This window comes from Phascolarctos cinereus, unplaced genomic scaffold (genome assembly GCF_003287225.1).
Source record: "Phascolarctos cinereus isolate Bilbo 61053 unplaced genomic scaffold, phaCin_HiC Scaffold_1;HRSCAF=81, whole genome shotgun sequence".
Classification (NCBI taxonomy): domain Eukaryota; kingdom Metazoa; phylum Chordata; class Mammalia; order Diprotodontia; family Phascolarctidae; genus Phascolarctos; species Phascolarctos cinereus.
Window position 1 is genome coordinate 89382154 of NW_027555514.1, and position 24764 is coordinate 89406917.

Genomic DNA, 24764 nt, shown 5'->3' on the forward strand with positions numbered 1-24764 from the left:
TTGGAGTCAAAGAACTTGGATTCAAATATTGCCTCTGATGTTATCTGTGTGATGTTGGGTAAATCAGTTCATTTCCCTGGCTTAAATTTCCTCACCTGTAAAATGATAAAGTTGAAATAGATGGTCTCTGAGGCCCCTTCCAATTTTAGATCTGTATATTTATACATATATAAAGGTTAAGGTCCATTGAAACCATCTATCATCCCCACCCCACTAAAAGTTAACTACTTTAAGCAAGTAAGAACATCTCTATCTAATCAAATAGACCAAATTACATTTACTCTGAGTCAGTCAGGGCCCAAACAATGACCAAGTGGGGTTTGGTTTGGGACAGCTGACTATGTAATATGATTTGAATTACCCCAACAGTTTGGCCTCCTCCAAAATATTTCCTTTACTGGCTTTTCATGGTGTCTAAATTTTCAACATTTACATTAAACTAGGTGAAAAGGCACTTAATCAATTTGGAGAGGATGAAAGCTATTGAATGAAATGAGATGATACCTCACAGGAAACACAGTGAAATTAGCTGAAGAGACTTAGTCACACCCTTTCGGTTTAAAATAGCAAGGTATTAGCAGCTCAGGCATTAGAGTGATGGGCCAGGCCTAGGAGAAACAGATGTCCAGTGATGTCCTTAAGAAGGAATCATTTAGAGGTAGAGAAGAACCTCTGTCTCCTTAGCTATTAATGATCTTGTGAACTTAGAAAGGTCAGAAGTTTTTGGACCTCCCATAGGCATCCTAGTAGTGTCCCTGGAATAGCAGTAGCTGATAACAATATCTGCATTAGGACAAGCAAAATACATTGAGGAAAGGCAGTTTCAGAGTTCTACAAGTAGCCCAGCAGAAAACCACATTACAGTTAAAGTGAACTTCATTAAAGAAAGGACTTATAGCAACTCAGCTATGAGTTACCCCGTTATGTTACCTTCTTAGAGAACAGTTACCCTTCTCTCTAAGTTTATGCCTGCTGTCTCCTGGACTCTATATATGTTTGTGGGAATGTGTATTCCAGACTTTGAGAAGGAATGTTTTGTACCAACTATCCTTATGTCTTAGTAAATAATGCTAACTAAAATCTAATTAAATCTGACTGTTTAATTGATATCAACTAATAATCAATGGAGGAAACACACCAGTGGTATAGAAAGATACTCCCAAATCTTCAGGGTTATTTCTAGAAGAAGGAGGGAAAAGATAACTGTGCCAGGGCAAGGTAGCAAAGTCTAGAGAATCAAAAGCACAGCCAAGAAGGAAATAAAACATGACTTACGTGCATCCAATCTCAAAATGGAGTTCCTCCAAAGGAACTCACCAGGGAGAGAAAGGGGCCAGCTTGGCAGAGGGATGTGCCAGGGTGAGAAGGCCCACATGCTGAGGGAATTTCAACGGTAATTCATGGTGGTAAAGTCCAGAGAGTCAGAAGCATAGCTGAAAGGGAAAAGGAGAGTAGCTTGAATTCAGCTTAATGTGATAAGTCCAAATATTTGGGGCTTATTATAGTTCTGTACCAATCCAACTACCCTCACCCTTATCAACCCTAAGTCATGGATAAGTTTGCACAATTTGCTAAAGGATAGGCTATTAAGAATATTAAGGATAAAGTTAGTGGAAATCAAGAGATATCTGCCTATTGTCTACCTTCATTGAATGTAGAATGATTCAGAATAGTTCCTCTGTTATAAATTTGATTGTTTTGAAGAGACGGGATCTCCAAAAACTGATTTTCAGGGAGGGGTTTTTTTAATACATTTTTTAATGATTTGTTATAATATATTTTTTAGAAACTAAAATTAAATGCATGCAGATCTTTAGTGTTGTCCTTATTCTAGAATCCCTCTTTGATTTTTAACTGCAGGCACTACATTCATCTTTTTTTGCACCTACCTCTATTTTGCAGGAGTTCTTAAAAATAATAGCTAGTGCCCTTCAATCATGTCAGTCACTTAAGTCCTCAGCATGGTATTTCCATGGCAATTCATAGCTGCCCCCAGGAATCCAATATGCCAGCAGGAAATATACCCTCCCACAATAAGACTTCTGTAATTCATTTTTACCAGGCCTCTTACGGTGTCAACAAAAATCCAACCAACTGAAGGACCATACAAAGGCTCTTAAGAAGCAAATTTTATCCCTTCCTCTTAAAGGACCATTCACAAACTTCTTAGTTTCCTATGCTGCACAATAGCAATGAGTAGGGATGCTACAGTTTATGTAGGCTTGTGTGATGCTACCTGGCTCATTGCATCCCTTCTTCCTAAAATGCCCTCCTCTAGATGTTCCCTTCTGCATCTTTGCCTACTAAAAATTCTACCCATCTCCAAAACCTACCTTAAATTCTTTTCTTCCATGAAGCTCTCCCTGATTACCCAGTCAAATGTAGCTGCTAACTCCTCTGAACTTCTACAGCCCTTCTGTGGACCTTTTTTATGGCATTTGTCATATATTGGCTTGTATTGGTTAACTATGTACAGGACTGCTTCTCCTCCTATTTCTCTGGCTGCTCTTTCTCAGTCTACATTGTTAGACTTTCAGCTATCACATGCCTACCTAATCTTGGTGACCACTAAAACTTTGTCTTCTTACTTGTTCTTTTTTTTCCTCTATATTCTCTCACTTCATGGGTTCAGTTGTTATCTCTTTGACAATAATTTCCATCTCTATCCAGCCCCTATGTTACCAATTACCTAATAGACATCTTGAATTGGATGTCCTAAGACCTAAAGACATCTTGAAATCAGCATATTCTAAACAGAAATTATCTTCACCCTCCTCCACTGCCCCCAAACCCTCCCTTCTTCTAAATTTTGCAATCACTGTCCAGAGAAAGCATGATTCATGGGGACCAAAGGAGAAGACTGTTACCTACCTCCTAATAATACCTTCTCTTGTAAGATTAACCTTCCATTCAATCTGAATATATCCCATATATCCCTGTTTGTGTACACATTATCCCCCTACATTCCTATATAAAACAAGGGCAGGGACTGCTTTTGTTTTTCTTTTGGCTTTAGATTCCTAGCACTTAGCACAGTACTTGGTACATAGTAAGTACTTAAATGATTCATTAACTGGTTGATACCCTTCTTTATTAAATTACAAACTAAACAAGGGCAAGCATTGTGTCTAATTTATTTTTAATCTCTCCTTTAGTGACATGAGACATAAATTATAATAATAGCTTAGAAGGAATGCAGAAAACTGGGGGGGAAAACTTCATAGTAAGTTTCTCTGTAAAGGTATCATTTCTCAAATATCTAGGGAACTGAACCAAATTTATAAAAAATAGAAGCAATTGCCCAACTGATAAATGGTCAAAACATATAACAGGCAGTTTTCAGAAGAAGAAATCAAAGCCATCAATAGTCACAAGAATTACTAATAATTGGACATAAGTAAATTAAAACAACTCTGACATGTCACCTCACACCATTCAGATTGGTGTTTAGTAAATGCTTGTAGTCTGTATGAAATACCTGGAAGTATACCTACCAAGACAAACCCAGAAACTACATGAACATAATTATAAAATTCTTTTTATAAAAATGAAGTTAAATTTAAATAATTGGAGAGATATTAATTGTTCATGGGTAGGCAGAGCCAATATAATAAAAATTATTATTCTACCTAGAGTAATCTACTTATTCAACGCCTTCTCAATTAAATTACCAAAAAAAGTTTATTGAGCTAGAAAAAATAATAATAAAATTCATTTGGAAGAACAAAAGATCAAGAATATCAAAGGAATTAATGAAAAAAAAAGTAAAGGAAGGAGGTTTAGCAGTACCAGATCTTAAACTATATTATAAGGTTGTAATTATTGAAAGTATCCAGTACTGGCTAAGAAATAGAAAGGGTGGATTAGTGGAAAGGAGTAGACATACAGTACACAGTTGTAAATGATTATAGTAACCATGTGTTTGATAGATGTAAAGATTTACCATGTGGTAAAAAAAAAATTACTGAGAAAACTAGAAAGCAGTATGGCAGAAATTGGGTATAGACCAATATCTTACATAATTTACCAAGATAAGGTCAAAATGGATACATGACCTAGATATAAAAGGAGATATCATAAGAAAATTAGAAAAACATGAAGAATATTACCTATCATACATATAGATAGGAGAAGAATTTATGAATAAATAAGAGAGAACACTGTGAGATATAAAATGGATAATTTTGATTACATTAGATTGAAAAGGTTTTGTGCAAATAAAACTAATGGAGCCAAAACTAGAAGGAAAGCAGAAAATTGAGGGGGAAATTGTCTGGAAAGTTTCTTGGACAAAAGTCTCATATCTTAAATACATAGGGAATTTTGTCAAATTGATAAGAATATGAATCATTTCCCCATTGACAAATGGTCAAAGGATATGAACAAGCAGTTTTTTGATGAAGAAATCAAGATTATATTAAGTCATATAAAAATGCTATAAATCATTATTGATTAGAGAAATGCAAATTAAAACAACTTTGAGATATGATCTCACACCTATCAGATTGGCTAAAATGATAGAAGGGGAAAATAACAAATTTTGGAGGGAATGTGGAAATATTGGGACACTAATATACTGTTGGTAGAATTGTAAACTGATCCAATGCCCAAAGAATTATAAAACTGTGTATACCCAGCAGCACCACTATTAAGTCTGTTTCCCAAGGTAATCAAGGAAAAAAAAAAGGAACTTATATGTTGAGGGGATGCCTATCAGTCGGGGAATGGCTAAACAAGATGTGGTACATGATTGTGATGGAATACTACTGTGCTGTAAGAAATGGTGAGCTGACTGATTTCAGAAAAACATAGAAAGACTTGCATGACATAATGAAAAGTGAAATGAGCAGAACCAAGTGAACATTGTATACATAATAGTAATATTGTTTGAAGAATAATTGCGAACAACCAAGTTATTCTAAGAGTTATAAATACTCAAATCAACTACAAAGGACCTATGCAGGAAGATAGTATCCACCTCTAGAGAAAGATAAATAGATAGTATAAGATAAATAGAAGTATACACAGTACAATTTTACATATATTTATAAGTCTATGTCAAATAATGGCCTTCTTTAGTACAGGGTGCAGAAGGAGGCAGGGAGATAGTTTGGAACTTAAAATGTATTAAAAATTAATTAACTAATTAAAAAAAGAAGAAGTGATGAGTGGGATGGTTTCATAGAAACCTTGGAAGACTTATAGAAGCCAATGCAAAGTGATTTGAGCAAAACCAGGAGAACATTGTATACAGTAACAGCAATAATGTAGAGATGATCAACTATAAAAGATTTGGCTATTCTGTTCAATACAAAGATCTATGACAATTCCAAAGGACTAATGTTGAAAAATGCTATCTACCTCCAGAGAAAGAACTAATCAACTCTGAGTACATACTGAAGTATATATTTTTTGCTTTCTTTATTTTTCTTGGTTTTTTTTTTTTTGGCAACATGACTAATGTGGAAGTATGTTTTACATGACTCCTCATGTCCAATGGGTATTGTATTTCTTGCCTTCTCAATGGGTGGAGGAGAAATAAGAGAAGAGGAGAGAATTTGGAACTGAAAATCAAAATAAATAAATAGTAGCTAGCATTCATATAGCACTTTAAGGCCTGCAAAGCACTTTATACATATTATCTCAACAAAAAATAAATGATAAATAAATAAATGTTATCTCATTGTATCCTAACAACCCTCCCAGGAGTCAGGTGTTGTTATCATCCTCCTTCTATAAAAGTAAATTGAGTAACCTGAGGCATTCAGAGGTTAAGTGACTTGCCCAGGATTACACAGGAGGTAAGTGTCTGAGGCCAGATTTGAACTCTGATCTTTCTGGCTACAAGTCCACTGTGCCATGTAGTCACCCTGATTCCTAATGTAACTTTATGAACTTTAAAACTTGACTTGCCTTCCTTCTACATCCAAACTATGGTGATTACATTTGTGAGTGTTCTCTCTCTGTGCCTTGGTAGTGGTTGTTAGATGTTTAAAAAAAAAATAAACTCAATAAACATTTATTAAGGTACTGTATTTTTAGTGCTTGGGTTACAAAGGTGAAAACCAACAGAATCCTGGTTGTCATCGAATTTAAAATCTTGTGGAAGGGATGAAACATGTACACAAATAACTCTACCTTTATATACATAAAATGTATGTATACACATATATATGACATGTTATATATAATAGATTTATATAGTAATCAAATTATATAGCAGTTACATGTAGGGTGGTCCGATATCTGTGTGTGTGTTTATATATGACCAACTAGTATGTGTGTGTGTGTGTGTGTATGTGTATACATGGAGAGAGAGAGAGAGAGAGAAAATCAACTGTAACCAGGTGATATACAGATAATTACAAGATGTTTATATGGTCCCATGCACACATATACATATGTTCTCACATATACTATATGTGCATATTTTATACATATGTAACATATATTTTAAAATATATAAACACATATAGTATATATAGTTAACTATATGGTATTTTATATACATACATACATACACACATATACATGTATATATATATATATATATATATATATATATATATATATATCTTATAGGCATAGGACTTTTAACACATCTTTTAATTATACATGGTGATGGAAATAGAGCTCCCAATAAGGTGTTTGTCGAGCACTATCTCTGCATCTTGTAGGCTTATAGTTGCTTGGGGCACTAAGAGGCTAGATGACATGCAAAGGTCTAGGACATATCAGAAACAGAACTTGAACCTAGCTCTTCTTGACCTTGAGGCTAGTTCTCTATCCACTATGTTAGTTTTTAATCATGGCCCCCCAAAAAAGGTCCACAGATAGGTTTCAGGGGGTCCCTGATGGATAAAAACTCATCTTAGTTTCTGCTAACTTCAAACAGAAATTTACCATTTTCTTCAATTGTGAATGTAGGCAACAAAATATTATTCTGAGAAAGAGTCCATAGGCTTCACCAGAATGCCAAAAGGGTCCACGACACATAAAAATTAAGAATGTCTGTATTATGCTGTGCTGTCTCTTAGAGTGAGAGAAGTAATGCAAATAATTAATACTTACTTTAACTGACCCCCTGGGTCAACCAGTCAGGCACCTTTGACATAACAGAGCAAGATACAGTTTTGAGTTGTTGGGGTTTTTATTTGTTTGTTTGTCTTGGACAGGGCGGGTGTGCAATCTCTCACAAAATCTATTTGTTTTATGCCAAGGGTACTTTTTAATCAGTACCTGATTCATTTTACTCTCTAAAAAGTGGGCTTTGCTCCCCTGCAACCACTCAAGCTAACTTCAATATTCTCAAAAAACATAAGTCATTAATTTTTCCACTAAATCTACCTCTCCTCCTAACTTCCCCATACGGGTCTCATCCATCACCAGTATTTAATTTATACAAGTTTGCAATACAAAAGCCATGCTCAACTCTTCCTTCTCTCTCACCACTACCAGGGAAGAAAGTGAGTCTGGTGACTTCGCACAGCTCTCCCTCGCTTAAATCTAATTCACTTTCATGTAGTGGCATCACCGCCCTCGTGTCAAGGTCCTCTTCGAGAATGAAGGACAAAATAACAACAACAGCAGCAGCAACAACAACCCCATAGCCAAACAATTGCCAAATGTTGTTGATTTCACCTTCTAGTAATCTACCATATCCAACCCTTAATCTTTATTTTCACTGCTAACACACTAGTCTAGGCACTCATTACTTCTTACCTGAATTGCCCTCCTCAGCCAGTGTTGTTACATGTCAGTCTAAACTAGTCAGTCTTGAAGATGAAAATTAGAAAGATCTGACAAGATTTGTTCTCAAACTGTGTTTTGTGATTGATTGATTGATTGATTGATTGTCAGCTGGTGATAATACTCTAGGCCAATGTCTTAGCTGAATAAGTGGAAAATTACATGTAATTTTTAGAGGATCATTTGAATTTCAGGCAAAGTATATTACATTTATATTTCAATATTTCAAAAGAGCTATGATTTCATTAGTAGAGGGTACTCCCTCCATTAATAAAGATCACCCCTTTCCCCCATGCCTTAGTGAATAACTTCATGAATTGTTATGGCTAAAAAGAAAAATCACCCAGTGACCAACTCTTTGGTGTTGAATCAAACTTAGGCTGGTCTTTGGATTCCTGGTTCTGTATTCAAAACCTTTGGTAGGAGATGCCAGACCTTGTGTTCCCCTATGATGGCTTAAAGACACCAAGGCCACCTCCAATCCATGATGAAACAGCAGAGAAAGACTTTGGGAAAGAATATTGTGTGCATAGCTATATAGTACATAATGATTCATACTTAGCCTTTTTTTTCCATGGAGTAGGAATGAAGAAGAATTGTATTTCACAGTAGTTCAGCTGTGATTGGTGGATACAAAGAGTGGAATGACCGGACTAAAAGTACTGTATCAATGGGAACATTCCTTTTCCCCAATTTGAATGCAAGAAGCATGACCCCAGAGGCATAACTAAACCCTCAAGTCTTACCACAACCAGAGATGATCTAGAAGCAGCTAATGTACTAAGCTATTTGACTAGTCTTATTCCATACAGGAATGTTTCACTATTTTCCAAAACTAAACCAAAGTGGGGACCAAGGATGGAAGTTTTATGGGGGCACACTTATCTTTTCCACATAAGTGTTCCATTAATAGTTTTTATATTCAAATGGGTCTCTGATCTCATCAATTCAGGAGTTTCCTCCAATAATGCAAATCACAACCCATCCAGTGTAACTCCTGTCATGTTCTCTAAAAAATTTGCCACCAGGGATCCACCTGATGTATTAGAGGCCTTCTTTATGTTCTCCCAACATTGCAAGAGTACCAATGGAGCACACCTTGGAGTCACCCCTCAATCTTGCTGCATGCTAGCTACCTTTTCTTCCTGTCATAAAATTCCTTGATGACATTCTTTGCTTTTGTCTTTTAAGGTACCACATTGGTGACATGTTGTAGCTCACTCAGAAACACCAAGCACCTCTCCATTGCCTCAGGTGTGATACTCATCTGTAGCTACTCTGAGGCAGTGGTACTCCATACCTAAATAGCAACACCAGCAAAACGTTAGTATTGAAAACATGGGCCTTTGCTTTTGCGTGAAGCTGAGGGTTAGTAAAAGAGCTTTGAAATTTTCCAAAAGTAATCCAGTCTGCTCTCTTCCTTTCCAGTCTGGGCCCACTCATTGTCTACCTGTACTATCTGTCTCACATATACACACTGTTGAATAAATTCTGTAGGGTTCTCATCCAAATGCATTTTGAAATCTGGAAAGATCAATTGGACTTTCCTCTTTGGATAGACAAACCAAACTCCTTTGAGTGATTGATTACAAATCTCTTCTAGCAGGCTCTGCAATTACCTTAGGGCTTGTTTGAGATCAGTACAATATCATCTACAAACAGAAACATCTGGAAGACCTCACCGTCCAAAAAGCATTCCTCTTCTCCATCAGAGTGATGACTATCTTTGGCAAACATCTGTCTTCCTGGTTTATATCTTGCCAGATGCATCAGGTCATTGAATAGAGTTATTTCTATTATGTGCACCTTCCAAGGAATCCTGAATGATCTTAATGTCTGAAGAAGAGACACTTTTAGTAAAAGGGCCTGACTCTTGCATCTGTTTTTGCATTTGATACTTTTTTGTAATCAACAAACAATAAGCACAATAGGATTTTATAATCTCCACATCTTTCAGTTAGTTGTGAGATGGCAAAGATGTAATCTCTTCTTGAATATACCTTTTATCAAAAGTATGTGTCAACTTGGGTTCAAATCCTATCTCTGACACATACTGGCTGTGTGACTCTGGGCAAGTCACTTAACCTTTCAGTGCTCTAGGCAATTCTCTAAGATTAAAAGTTGCAGAGGAGGTGCCAGGCTGCATTAGTAGAAGTAGTTTTCTCATCAACTGTAATATCAGTGCAATCCCAGATCCAGTCCCTATCCCTATATACATACAGTATAAAGTGTATGTGTGTGCACATGTGTGTGTACATGTGCATGTGTATATTTGTGCAAGCATAGATAGGCTTAAGCTGCTAATATTCAAGTGCAATAAAAATGTGGACTTTTAAAGTGCAATCCCCCAAATAATTGTTCAAAATAATTCTTATTTTACATGACCAAAACCCAGTAAAAATTACAGGTACACCAAAAAAGCCCCTGTCATTATCATTCTGTTCCTCCACTTGTCTGACTGTATGTATTTATGTGACACTGGTGCACAGTGTCACATATTCTAGGCCTACAGAACTTAAGATGGTTGCTTTAGAACCCTGAAGTCCTTCTTCTCTTTAGTTTGGCTGCATCTGAAGTGATAGCTGGACTGACCTTAGGCAAAACTGTGAATCCCAGAATTGTCAAATTTTACATTAGTGAGGGATTTCAGAGATCATATGTGCTCATGCCCTTATTTGGAAGGTGAGGAAATTCACATCCAGAGCAAGGAGATACAACAAGTTATTGGCACAATCAATAATAGAGCCCAGTTGTCTTGCTTCCTAGCCCTATGCTTTTTCTTCTACATCGTACAAACGTATCAATAACAGATACTTACTGACCCCTCTTAGGTTTGAAAATGATGAAGGAGATTGATTGAAGGAGAGAAGTGATTATAACAGTCAGGCTGAGGCACCTTGTAACATGTAACATGTAACATGCTTCAACATCCATGACAGCACACTCATGGTTGGCCAGTCAATCTCATGCTGATGAGATGTGTTTATCCAAATCAAAGATAAGTCTCTGCTAGTTAGAGTTCCAGATCAGGTAAGAGTGCGAGCATCATGGTGGCCAACTGAGCATAAGCTACAAGTGATCCCAGGAATATCTATTATATTTGTTAAGTGGTAATGAGGGAATCCTAGGCAACACAGAATATCATCTGGTTCAGGATTTTCTAATTAGTTCGGAGAAGAGTTGCAAAGTATCCTGGGAAGAATTCTGGACTCAGCATGAGAAGGCCCAGGTTTAAATCATGACTTTGCTAGAGATTTTCTACATGAGCTTGGACAAATAATTTCACTTTTCTGGGTCTCAGCCTCCCCATCTGTAAAACTAAGGGATTGGCACTAGGTGATTTCTAATGTTCCTTTTAGCGCTGAACCCTGTGGTTCAGCTGGAGTTTTGCAGCATGTTTTTTTAAGTGAAGTGTGGCTATGTTTTTGTGAAATTACTCTGATCATTCATTCTTTAAAGGTGGGTAAGCCGGAGCGGAGAGACTAGTTTCAATACCTCTCTCTAGGAACTTTGACATGCTGTATTCTAACTTAAACCAATTTGTCCCTCCGTGGACTTCCTGGCAGCCTCTCCTCCCACCCCCACCCCCACCCCACACTCCACTCACAAGAGTAACCTTCTTAGTATAGACACTAAATAAGCTTAACCCTATGGTAGCTCTGAACTCCCAAGCTCAAGAGATCTAACAGCCTCAGCCTCCCCCAACAGTAGGGATTACAAGCATACACAACCACACTGCATCAATCTTTCATTCTTTCAGCTTGCTGGAGAATGTTATTTTGGAATTTAATTTCTCTCCTAAATCTAAATTACACACTCAGATGCACCTTGTAGAGGCACAAAAGTCCAACTCTTAAAATGAGGCCAAAATGCAAAAAGTACCAGACATTAGACAGAAATGTTATTTGTTCCACTCTAGACAGGGATAAGGAACATCTTAGCAAAGAAAAAAAATTTATTGTAAAACCATATTCCCAACTTTCTCTGCTAATATTTGCATATTATCATTTTGAGCCCTACCCTCTTTACTTCAATGTGCATATTTGACTACAACTAGCACAAGTTTGGACTTTCTTAATATTTACCTTATACATATCTCTAATACCTAGGAACTCCTGCTGGCCCCATAGGGGCTAAAGTACAATATCCACTTCTGTATTAAGTGGGCCTTCTGCTCTGGTTCTTGGCCAGAGATCCAGTTGGATTCCGTTTGAGGGGGAGCCTAGCCCTCCCTGCCATTCCAGGGACAAATTATTTAAAGTTTAGGTTTAGGGTCACATCTATGGTTTCCCTAAAAAGGAAACAATCTATAATATGAATCAGGTATTGAACAATTAATTTCCTACACTCAAAAGAAATACACAAAAAAAAACCCCTCTCATAAACACATTGACATTAAGACTGATACTTAAACTTCAACAGAATATGCAATATTGGGTATTGCTGATTAGGCATTTTACATATTACCTTGGCTCTGCACTAGTCAATAGTGAAATAGCCAGTGACGTATCCCAAAGAGCTCATAAAAATGGGAAAAAGACCCACATGTAGAAAAATATTTGTAGCAGCTCTTTTTGTGGTGGCCAAGATTTGGAAATTGAGGGGATTCCTATCAATTGGGGAATGGCTGAACAAGTTGTGGTATACAAATGTAATGGAATACCATTGTGCTATAAGAAATGATGAGCAGGCAGACTTCAGAAAAACCTGAAACTTATATTAACTGATGCTGAGTGAAGTGAGCAGAACTGGGAGAACACTGTACACAGTAATAGCCACATTGTGTGATGACTGACTTTGACAGACTTAGCTCTCCTCAGCAATACAAGGATCTAAAACAACTCCAAAAGACTCATGGAAAATGCTATCCACATCCAGAGAAAGAGTCTGAATGCAGATCACAGCATACTATCTGCTCTCTCTTTTTTGTTTTGTTTTGTTTCTTCTTTCTTGTGGTTCCTCCCATTTTTTCTAATTCTTCTTTACAACATGACTAATGTGAAAATATATTTAATAAGAATGTATACGCAGAGCCTATATCAGATCTTGGGGAAGGGGAAGGGGAAGAATTGGGGGAGGTGGGGAAGGGGAAGGGGAAGAAGTGGGGGAGGTGGAAAAAAATTAAGACTCAAAAGCTTATGTAAGTGAATGTTGAAAACTAAAAATAAATTAACTAATTTTTTAAAAATATTGAAACTGTCAAGTTTGACCCCATCCTTTTGTCAGTGACCGTCCTTTCCAACTATGAAGCTTCTCCTACAGTCAGCCAGCTCCGTTCATTGGACCCAGGACCTCTGGAATTCACAAGTTCATCTCCAAGTCTGGACTTGTCCACCTCAAGGCTAATGTTGGACTCAGAAAAGGAAACCCAGATTGAAAAAGGCAGTTGAAGCCCAGGTACAAATTCACCTAGTTAAGTCAATGTTCTATGTGGGAGAAGGTGAAGAAAAAACATAATCCATTCCCCTACTCCTCTACAAGTAGTCTGAAAACAGAGCACACAATTTGCTACACAGGAGAGATGAGGAAAAGTGCCAAGTGGAAACCGCCTCTTCTTTTAGGAGGCAAAGCTCTACAGCACTCTACCACTATCACTGGATGGGAAGGTACTGACCACATAGAGTTTGCTACATCATACATTTCAGCATTGTATTACCACATGGCCAGAAGCAACCAGGAAGTTCAATCATCTCTGACATGTTCAATTGCCAAGTCACATATATGGTTGGCCAGAAGTAGGCAGAGAATATTTGTACGTGCACTATACAACCCTCATTATGTATCATTCATTTAAGCAATGAATTTTACAAAAATTTACAAATTAGTAGCAGTATTACTAGTAGTGGTGGTGGAGATGGTAGTAGTAGTAGTAGTAATAGAAGTAGTAGTAGCAGCAGCAGCAGCAGCAGCAGTAGTAGTAGTTTAACAAGAGACTGGCCAATGAGCTTAGTCCTTAGTGGTGGTGGTGGTGGTGGTTTAATAACTGGTAGTGGTAGCAGTAGTGGTTGTGGTGGTGGTGGTGATGGTGATTTAAGAAGAGACTGGCCAATGAGCCCAGTCTTTCGTAGTAGTGGTGGTGGTAGTAGTAGTAGTAGTAATAGTAATAGTAGTAGTTAGTAGAAGCAGCAGCAGCAGAGTAGTAGTAATAGTAGTAGTAGTAGTAGTGGTGGTGGCGGTGGTGGTGGTGATTTAAGAAGAGACTGGCCAATGAGCCCAGTCTTTCGTAGTAGTGGTGGTGGTAGTAGTAGTAGTAGTAATAGTAATAGTAGTAGTTAGTAGAAGCAGCAGCAGCAGAGTAGTAGTAATAGTAGTAGTAGTAGTAGTGGTGGTGGCGGTGGTGGTGGTGATTTAACAAGAGACTAGCCAATGAGCAGTCTTTGTTAGCATACACAGTGTGTATTTGGCTGCTACAGTACTTCGTTCTTCAGAACATATGCAAACATTCTATTATGGTTCTCATCCATTAGATAAGTGGTAAAGAGAAGCCTCTTTGATTGGCTACATAACTGGGGCTAGAGTGTAATCAAAAGGCACTAGTTTACCAGAGCCTGAGTCTTTTAGTCTGACTCCATCTGGACTGGTGGCCTTCCATGAAAGACAGTGTTGAAAGGGGAAAGGCCTTTTGCGTTCTCCATCCAAGACCAAGAGCAATATAGGCATTTACTTCTTTGTGCTTATTTTTCCTGCTTTTAGGGGAAGGAGATTAGAGGCTCAAACTTTGCAAATTTCAAAATGTCAAGATAGCAAGACTTCAGGAAGTCCAGGAATAGAATCCATGTCTGGGTCTGTAGCCAGCCAGTAGAGCTCCAAGGATGCATGGGATAAGGATCAACCCTGAGGACCCAGCCCACTTTATGGGTGAGACAACTCATTCAGCAGGGATGCTAAACTTGGTGAGACCACTGCTGTGCAGAAAGTCAAGTCTGATTTCACTCTCCACAGAGACAGAGGTGGTATGGGGAGATTGTGCCCCAAGAACTGAGAAGGAAGGGTCTATACTTCTTTCCACATCTTTGAAGTAAATAGCCCTTTGTAAAAGCTGATGTTTATTGGTTTGATAGGGAATTAACCACTGGCAGCAAAGGGAAGGAGGGAGGGGTGAAATGTACCAGAAAGTGGTTTGAGCTCATGGCAGCAAAGAAAGACACGTGCAACCTCTCAGGGGTACCCTTAGAATCCTAAGGGAGACATGTAGCCTGTCTTGCCCTGAGAGAATGAAGTCAGAGCACTCCCTATATTATTATTTAATATAAGAGCTCTGGTCTTGATTTTTATCATTATTGTGCTGCAGAAATATCCATTTTTCTCAGTCTACCTCGGTTTCCTCATTTGTCAAATAAGCAGACCAATATATTTCCTGCCCTGCCTTGCTTATCTACTTTATATCACTGTTGTAAGGCTCTAGTTAGAAAATAAATGTGAAAGTTCTTTGATAAACAACGGAGGGCTCTCCAAATGCAAGCTGTTATTATCAGTGCCCAACCCAGCACTCAGCACATGGAAGGACTTTATGAACGCTTGTTGAGTGACTGATAATTACTGGGCCAGCCAAGCACTCTAGGGAACCCTATAAGGGAGCATATCAGTACAAAGTGTTATAAAACATACCCATGCTCCTTCCCCCCACCAATGACACTGGTATCATATTTCCATTCCTGTTAGATTCTGAAATGAACCTTTGCATGGTTTTGAATTGAATATAATGTTAAAACACACATGATCGATTTATTTGCCTGGGTAATGAGCCAGAATGGGCATGATTAAGTCGGGGTAAAATAAGACAGCAGCTGAAGAGTGGGTGGAAGGTTATTCTGACTTAACTGGCAGCCCTTTGACTAGCTGACAGAGTAGCATGCTAACCATATGCAGAGGAACATGTCAATACAGATATGTACAGAGTGAAGGGTAGGAGCAGCCAAATTGTTGAGAATATCATGGTGGGAACTCAGAGGGTAAGAAGCACTCTGTTCCAAAAGTTCTTTCTGATTTTCACAAAGATATATTTTTTAAATTCTCATTTCTATATCTCATACTAGACATTTAATAATACATTTGCTAAATTTGAACTTAAATTTCTTTTGATTGTATATGTTTTCTATTACTATGTGCTTCTATGATTTCACACTTCTTAATTATTCTAATTTCATATACTTTTTAAAACTGAACCAACCTGATGTCTGTATTAGCTTAAGAGATCTTCTGAATATTTGGTATACATTAGAACTGGGGAGAAATAGAAAAAAGAAGACAAGCTGCTTCTTTTGGAGTGAGGTTAGAATACTCCTTGTATCTACCAGAACATTTGGCTAGTTGAGACTGGATGTCTGTTTCTAAAAATCTTTTTTTCTTTAAGAAATTAAACATAAAAGGGAATAAAGTAAATTGAAGGTACCAGGCACTTTCTAATACCTGTGGGCTAGGGTAGATGCTATAAAGGATAGTGTAGGCCTCGGAGTCAGGAAGACCTAAGTTTAAACCCTGCCTCAGACACCTCCTATCTATATGAGCCTGGACCAGGGTTGGGGGAACCTGTGGCCTCAAGGCCACATGTGGCCCTCTAGGTCCTCAAGTGTGGCCCTTTGACTGAATCCAAATTTCACAGAACAAATCCCTTTAATAAAAGGATTTGTTCTGTAAAACTTGGACTCAGTCAAAAAGCCCCACTCAAGGACTTACAAGGTCACAGTTTTCCCACCTCTGACCTGGGCAAACCAGTTAACCTCTCTCTGTCTCAGTTTCTTCTTCTGAATAATGGGGATAGTAATGGCACTTACCTCCCAAGGTTGTGGTGAAAATCAAACAAGATAATATTTGTGCTTTTCAACCCTTAAAGCGCTATATAAATGCTAACTATTGTTGTTATTACATGGCCTACAGAACCTATCTTGGGTAGAGTAAAGCCAGGTGATGTAAAGAAAAATGGGTGGGAGTCAGGAGATTTTAATCCTAGTTGTTCCCCATAACTAGCCATGTAACTTTGGGCAAATCCTTTATCTGTTATCTGTGGGGGAGGAGGGGAATAATACTTGACCTACTACAATGTGTAAGCTCCTTGAAGACCACAACTGTCAAAATTTTCTCTTAGTACAGCAGATAGTGCCTGACCTCTAGTAAGTTCATACTACATGTCTGCTGAACTGATCTTTCTGATTCACAACCTTATCCATGAGTATCCCAACCTCAGACACTTATTAGCTGTGTGACCTTGGGCAAGTCACTTAATCTCTGCCTCAGTTTCCTCATCTGTAAAATGAGGATAATAATAGTACCTACCTCCCAGGGTTGTTGTGAGGATCAACTGAAGTAATATTCGTAAAGTACTTTGTGCAGTGCCTATCACATAGTAGGTATTATAAAATGTTAGCTATTATCATTATTCTTATTGTTAATGGATGTTAAAATACTCTAATAAAAAGACTTATAACCTGTCAGGTGTTACTAATGATCCATCAGTCTAATCACTTATTTCACCTCCTTACTGACAGACATTTTAAACTCAGTAAATTCTCATCGGAATTTGAACTTCTTGTTCCATTAGTCTTGGTTTTATGAAAGGATAGCCTCTTATTAGGAACTGGAAATGAAGGAGTGGATCATTAATTTCTAACAAGTTGTTTGTATGCAGGCCACTTAAAATCAGAGACTTAATATGTCAACAGAGACTTCATTAACTCAAGGCTGAAGCCCATTGTACAACAACCAAAAAAGGAGGGGTTAGAACAAAAGCCTTTTTAGAGTCTCCTCCAGCTGAAGCATTTGCAGGGGTGCTGATTGCCAGCAGGAGTAATGGTCATTTCACTGGATGTGATGACATCAGCTTGAGTCACACTGGTATGCAAAACAGGTGAGATCATTTGAAGCTAATCAGTTGGGTGGCTGAAGAAAGGTACCATTCACTATTTATTATCTCAATCCTCAATAAAAAGGACTGGCTTTAGTAAGGAGAGGCTAGGGGCACAAAAGAAAGTTGAAACCAAATGAGACTGGAATTTGGACAAAAAGGTCTTACTGGTGAGCAATCTGTCTCCTTCATGTGCTGGCCTAAGGGCAGTTTTTCTAGGGGTCATCTTGTGGGACCAAATAAAACAAAGCTTCCAGGTTCAAATTAGGGGAATTTGCCTATAAATGTGGCTAATGCTGGTCTAGGGCCTGGGAATGTTGCTTGAGCAACAAGAAAATTCTGTTAAAAGGTACTAAATTTTTTGCACCAGGGACAAATGCCTGGTCAGGTAGTGGTGAGACTAAAATAAGATTATTTTCTTGTGGACTCATAGAATGAGTCTCATTTATAATCAGACTACGTGTATATGAAGCTTCATTTGGCATCATTAAATATCTGTTTATGGGGCTCAATGGCTTGCCTAGACATCCATTTTAAGTTAGGTAAACTGGTCCTAGGATTTTAATAATACTTATGAACTGCTTAACAAAATGCTTTTATATGTACACACTCATTTTTGAGCCTCAGAACAGACCTATGAGATGGGTACTACGCAGTGTTATACTAGCCTTGTTTTTATAGGTGAGGAAGGTCAGGCCCAGAAAAGTTGCTTGTTGTCACACTGTTAGTGGGCCCTGCAGGTGAGACTAAAACCAGGTCTCTCCTATCTCCAAAACCTGCACCCTTTCTTCAATATACCACACTAACTTGCATAAAGGCCATCACTAGAATCTTTTAGGGAGCTAACTCCTGATTTCTTTTTCTAGGGCTCCAAGATGGATTCCCTTGGTCAACCTACATAAGCCTTCTACCTTTGAGTACTTAGAGAATGCAGATTAATGTTAGTATCAGCCTAATTAGGAAAACAAACTAGTTGGGGGGAAAAACCCTCTTATCCACTGGAGCCTTCCAAGTCCAATAGACATGATTTTAAAGATGCGTTTTTATAGATTATCTATAATGTTCTTCCCGTATGTAAATAATTAAGAGTTGACCATATTAGCATTCAAACATGTATTGTGAGAAGAGCAATGAACTGGCCAATGTGAGAAGTATATGTAATGGGGATTTCTTTCTCTGTGTAAGAACACCTGAAACTGTTTAGCTCTCCCATCTCATCATCCTAGATCATGTGGGAAGCAGCCCCAGGTATATATATATATATGAGAGAGAGAGAGAGAGAGAGAGAGAGAGAGAGAGAGAGAGTTGAAAAAAAAAGGTGGGAAAGAAGACACAAACTTTTGAATGACTAATAGGAATCTATGAGTTGCACAAGTATAAAAAAAGCTAGACCTCCAATACATCTATTGACTTCTAGTGTTTGCATTCCCAGAAACTGCTTTTTAAAAAGTAGTGAAAGCCTTCTCCTTGATTGAGTTGAGATTTCATCTCGCTTTTCAGTAAAAGAGACCATTTACTCTTGTGTATTCTCTTATGTACCACAATCTGTGGAACTTCTAGATTACTATTTTATTGCTTGTTTGGAAATATGTCTTTAGTTTTTGTATAATAAGGATAGAAGAAAGCTAAACTGTTTGACAGTAAGCTATTGCATTCCTACCCTGAGGCAGGACCATTTCTCATCTAGAGTGACCAAGGAAAATGGTTTTTATTAGGATCCCCAAAAGAATATCCATTGTACCCCTAGACTAGAGACATCAGAATCCTAAGTGACGGACATCATTCTAGCCCAGTGCCTCTCCTGGAGGTAGAAAAGTAAGAGAGTGAAAGAGTGAGCCACAGCCCTCTTCCTGTTGCACCCCCAAGGTGGAAATCTGAAGGCTTTCTTAGAGACTTGGAATGTGGTTTTCCAGATACCAGATCTTATCTAGCTAAATATATCCCTACAACAAGGGCTCTGCCAGGTGCCTGTACTCAAGAGATAAACTTTTACATGAACCAATAAACCATCACACAAGTAATTTGAATAATTCTACACAATTGCTCCTATGCAGATTCCAGGAGCCTGAAAGACAGTTGAGAAGGAATAAAAATGCTTTGGGAAGCCTTCACATTCATGAGCAGCATTGTCACTCTTAGGAAACATACTACCCCAGGGATGGGGAAAAGAGGACACCAGACCAGAGTGAAGTCACCCTGTCTCATTCCAGCTTCCAGAGTATGTTCCTGACTCTTAGATAAACTTTATTGTAGAAGTAGATAGAGGTCAGTGGGGACCAGAGGTCAAAGGAAAGGTTTTAGAGTAGAGACATCATGGTAGACATTGTGGATGAGGCTCAGAAATACTGTTGTCCACAGCAAGACCTATGACAGGTTTTTTTGTTTTTGTTTTATTTTTGCCTGAAAAAGAGGGTCAGCAATTCCAATCAGGAGCTGTGGAGAACCACAATCATTGAGGAGCTACAATGGGCAGAATGCTAGAGCAGTGATGACTGACATTACATGTGAGGAAAATGCCAACACTGGTCAGAAGATCTGTCTCCTGAGGGCCTTGAGACTGCTGGAGACATGCTGGGGAACAACATGCTAAGACACAATGACTCCCAGAAGCCCTATCTACCTACCTTGGCGGCAGCTAGGTAGTATAGTAAACAGAGGCCTGGGCCTGGAGTCAAGAAGACCAGAATTCAAATCTAGCCTCCACTTATTAGCTGTGTGATCTTGGACAAATCACTTAACCTCTGTGTGCCTCAATTTCCTCAACTGTAGAATAAGCATAATAATAGCACCCACCTCAAAGGACTGTTGTGAGGATCAGATAATATTTGTAAAGTGCTTAGCCCAGCACGTGGCACATGGTAAGTGCTATATAAACACATTCCTTTCCCTGCTGTATTTTCCATAATTATAAGTGACTAAGGCTATATGGAGTGAACTTTGATTACTGTGCACAGCAATCAGATCAATATTACCACTGTTCTTGGATAGGGTGTGTCATTTGGCTGCTGTACAGATCAACTCGCCCTCACTGTGACCCCCTAGACTCTTGTATCCCTATCCACCATGCCCCTAAATGTGTTGTCTCCCTCTATTAGAATTTAGCCTCTTGAGAGCAGGAAGTGTCTCATTTTTATATTTCTATACCTAGTGCTTAGCACAGTGCCTGGACACATAAGTGCTTAGTAAGTAAGACAAATGCTTCTTTTGGCAATTCATTCGTTCATAATTCTCCTGCTTGACACATAGCAAGCACTTAATAAATACATGTTGACTGATTCTCTGGTCATCTCTACCAGGCTGCCACATATCTGGGGAATGGTTTTTATTTTTATTCTTTAATTTTTACTTTTTACCATTACTAGCAATTGACCTTAACCATACCACAACCACCACCCAACATTGCTGAGCCTCAGATGTCTCATCTGTATAATGGGGATAGCAATACTTTACCTGCCTAAAAGTAGGGGATTAGAATAGGTAACATTGTCAGGCAGAGTGGTACAATTTAAAACGTTTAGGATTTAGGGTCAGAGGACCTAGAGCTCTGATTTCTTGGTTCAAATCCCACTACTAATCTAGGGCTACCAATATGACCTTGAGCAAGTCACTTATTCTGTCATCCATAATATGAGAGGCTGTAGTAGAAGGTTTTGGAAGATCCTTACCAGATCTAAGTCTATGATGTAATAAGCTATGATTACATGAAAAATGCATGCATATATGGTATACTCCTTTAATTGTGTGGCACTGACAACAAAAACATGAACAACTATGCTACAATATATAAGTGATGCTTCCTTAGTAGTGCCAGCTGTACATATGACACATTTCAGACTATGTGATACCCACTGAGAGTATATTCCTTAAAAGGATTTAAACTTGGAGCTATAGATATGGACACAGACACAGATATACATATGTTACAAGAGATAGAAAAAAAGGGTCAAGGTGTAAGTAACCTCTTTTGACTTTTCACTGCTGCATATATGAAAGGCAGAAGGGCAAAGTAGCAGAATGGACCGAGGTTGTCACTAGCACCCTCCTAGTGTTTGCTAAAGAGAGAAGTTACGAGGCAGCTTGTTAGTTATGGCCAAGGTGAAAGAAGAGAGAGAGAACATAAGAAATTATCCCTGGCTGGGGAGGGGGAAGGAGAGAGATGGGAAGAAAATTTAAAACTCAAAATCTTACAGAAGTGAATGCTGAAAACTAAAATTTAATTAATTATTATTTTTTTAAATGGTCATTCAGAAAAAAAAAGAAAAGAAATTATCCCTGGCATAAGGCCATATAATCACTTTTGAGCATTTTAACACTTGCAGCATAAAAATCAAAAGACCAATGATTTTAGAAACTCCTTGAACTGAAAGAGGATGCAAAGAGGGGGAAGAGCCCCTCTTTTCCTGAGGTATTAGATTACTCCTATTTCACAGCTTTCAAATCTTGGTTATAAGGAAAATGGGCCTGAGGTAACAAATAGCTCGGGCAAGGCTGAAGTTGGTGGCTTAGTTATGGAACCTAAAACACGTATGCTACCCAGAAAGAACACATACCAAAGAATTGTACCGTTGTATACATAACCTGGATCTGGCTGCACATCAATACAGTTTCTCCAGAGTGACTCTGACCTTCCTCCCTGTTAATTATGGTTGCACCACAAAAGAACAGATTAAAGGGAATCTCTATGGCAGACACAAGGAGGCAGTGTTGCCTAATGGTCTGCTCTCAAACCCACAATTCAGGTATTTTTCCTTTTTTCATCTCAGCCTTACCTGCTAAGTAACCTGAAACGATTTACCAACTCCATGTGTCCTTTTTAATTTGCTTTACATAATTGAGGAAGGTAAGTTTTTGTTTACTTGAGGTAAACAAAAAGCAGGACTTACCTGGATGAATGTACCTATTATACCTATTCAGTCTTTAAAGATTCAGGATTATCAACCTGAAAACCACAAGATCAAATTCTGGCTTCTGCATTCAGGAAGAGAAAGAACACCAGGGCCCTGCTACACCAGAACTGTGAATTGCCTTGGCCACATGTGTCATCTGCATATTTGCTTCTCTACTTGTGTTCTTTTGTGCTTACTTTTCTTATCAACACTGTGTGTATTCCTCACAGAGTGTGTGTTTGTGTTTTCCCAGACTTTGGGGGGTTGGGGTGTTTCATTCATGCTATACCTACTTTATGGATTATGCACTAATCACAATCTCACAGTATTGCAGGTTTTAGATATTTTTTCTTAGACCCCAGACTGGATTTGATAAGCATGGTGTAAAATGGAGCCTGAGGCACTAATGTTGACCCTGGTAAGGAGAAAATGCATGGATGAGACTTGATTTCTTTGGTCTGGGGCTTTTGCCTTCCCCTCGTAGCTAATATAGAGTAAGAAATCAGTAATGAGACCTCTGTGGATAAGGGTCACTGGCCACACTCTGAGGAACTGAAAATTCCTTCTTTCAAAAAATATTTGAGTGCCTCATATGAACATAAAGGGAGTACAAGTTGGGAATTGGAGGCAACTACAAAGACGTGAAAGATGTGGTTAAGTGCTCTCTAACAGTTAATAATCTAATAGGAGAAATTCAAATCAATTTAACAGATATCTATTGACTACCTCCTATATGCAAAATACCATACAAAGCAGCACATGTTAAATGCCTTTTAAGTAATACAGATATTAAGTGTTAAAGAAGTTTAGAAAAGAGAAAAATTGTTTCCAGCTGAAGGTGGTTAGTGAAGACTTCAGGTAAGTCAGGAAAGTCCTGGGTATCCCAGTAAAGCTTCTGATAAAGTCTTTCAAACCATCCTTGGTATGAAGGCTATAAACTAGTTAGGTGTGTTCAGAGCTGAGTGAATGAGTAAGTCATTAATGAGATATTGACAAAATGGAAGGAGTTTTCTAGTAGAATTCCTCAGAGACCTGGCCTTTGCCATCTACCGTTCAACAGTTTCATCAATCACTGTGATAAAGACATACATGACATCTTTACCAAATTTTTGTATGACATAAATCTGGGAAGGATAGCTAACCCATTGGATGACAGTTAAGATCCAAAAAGGTCTCGACAGGCTAGAGCAAGTGGCTTAATTGAAAAATATGAAATTTAAGAGATTTTATGTTCCCTCCAGGACTACTTCCCAGCTTATATGCTTAGGTGTCTCCTGAGAATGACCAGATTGAAGGAATTCTGTGGATATGCACTCCCTAAATTATAGCTTATGAGCCCCCACCAATGTGTTTACCTTTAATAGTCAGCAGGTTGGCACAATTAACCCAAAGCAAAGGCACTTACTGAAATGACAGCACACACAAAGCATTCTCCCCATAAACCTAAGACATAAATGCAGTGTCGGTGGGAAGAGTGAATAACCACATAGAGTTTAACAGTAGAGAGGCACATATGTAGGCCACACATATGGCCAAGGCAAGTCATGCCACTGACATTGCAAGGGCCCTAGGCAGTTAGGTTGCACAATGGATATATATCCCTTGGCTTGGAGTCAGAAAGATACAAGTTCAAATTCTGCCTCAGATACTTACTAGCCAAGAGACTCTGGGCAAGTCACTTAAGTTCTGTCTGCCTCAGTTTCCTCAAATATAAAATGGGTATAATAACACCTGCTAAGGTTATTGTAAGGATCAAATAAGATAATGTAAAGTACTTGGCACAGCGCCTGATACATAGTAGGCATTTAATAAATGCTTGTTCCCATTCTCCTTTCCCTTAATATCCTTTCTCTTCTCATGGTAACTAACAATGCTCCTCCTGGGCCAAGCATTTCTGCTGGTTAAATTGTTCCATTAAGTTCCTTGGACTTATTCCTTTCCACAACTCAATTCAGCTCTGGCTAGGTAAATCTGAGACTGGATTTGGGAATGGCTCTTTTGTATTTATTACTTCCTGATCTTGGGTAAATCATTATCTACTCATGATACTATCTATTCTGCAGCTGGAATCTTTAAGTCTTTGCTGAGCATAATATCTCCTACTGTGCAAGTTGGTCCACTAAAAGATTACATTGCCAGTTGGAGGAAAGGGAAAATTCCCTCCTCTGCTGCTGTATTCCAGAAAAGGTGCATAGGGATCATAGATTTGGAAGCAGAAGGAAACTTAGAAACCTTCTAGTCAGATCCCCTCATTTTACAGATCAGAAAATTGAGACTCAGAAGTTACC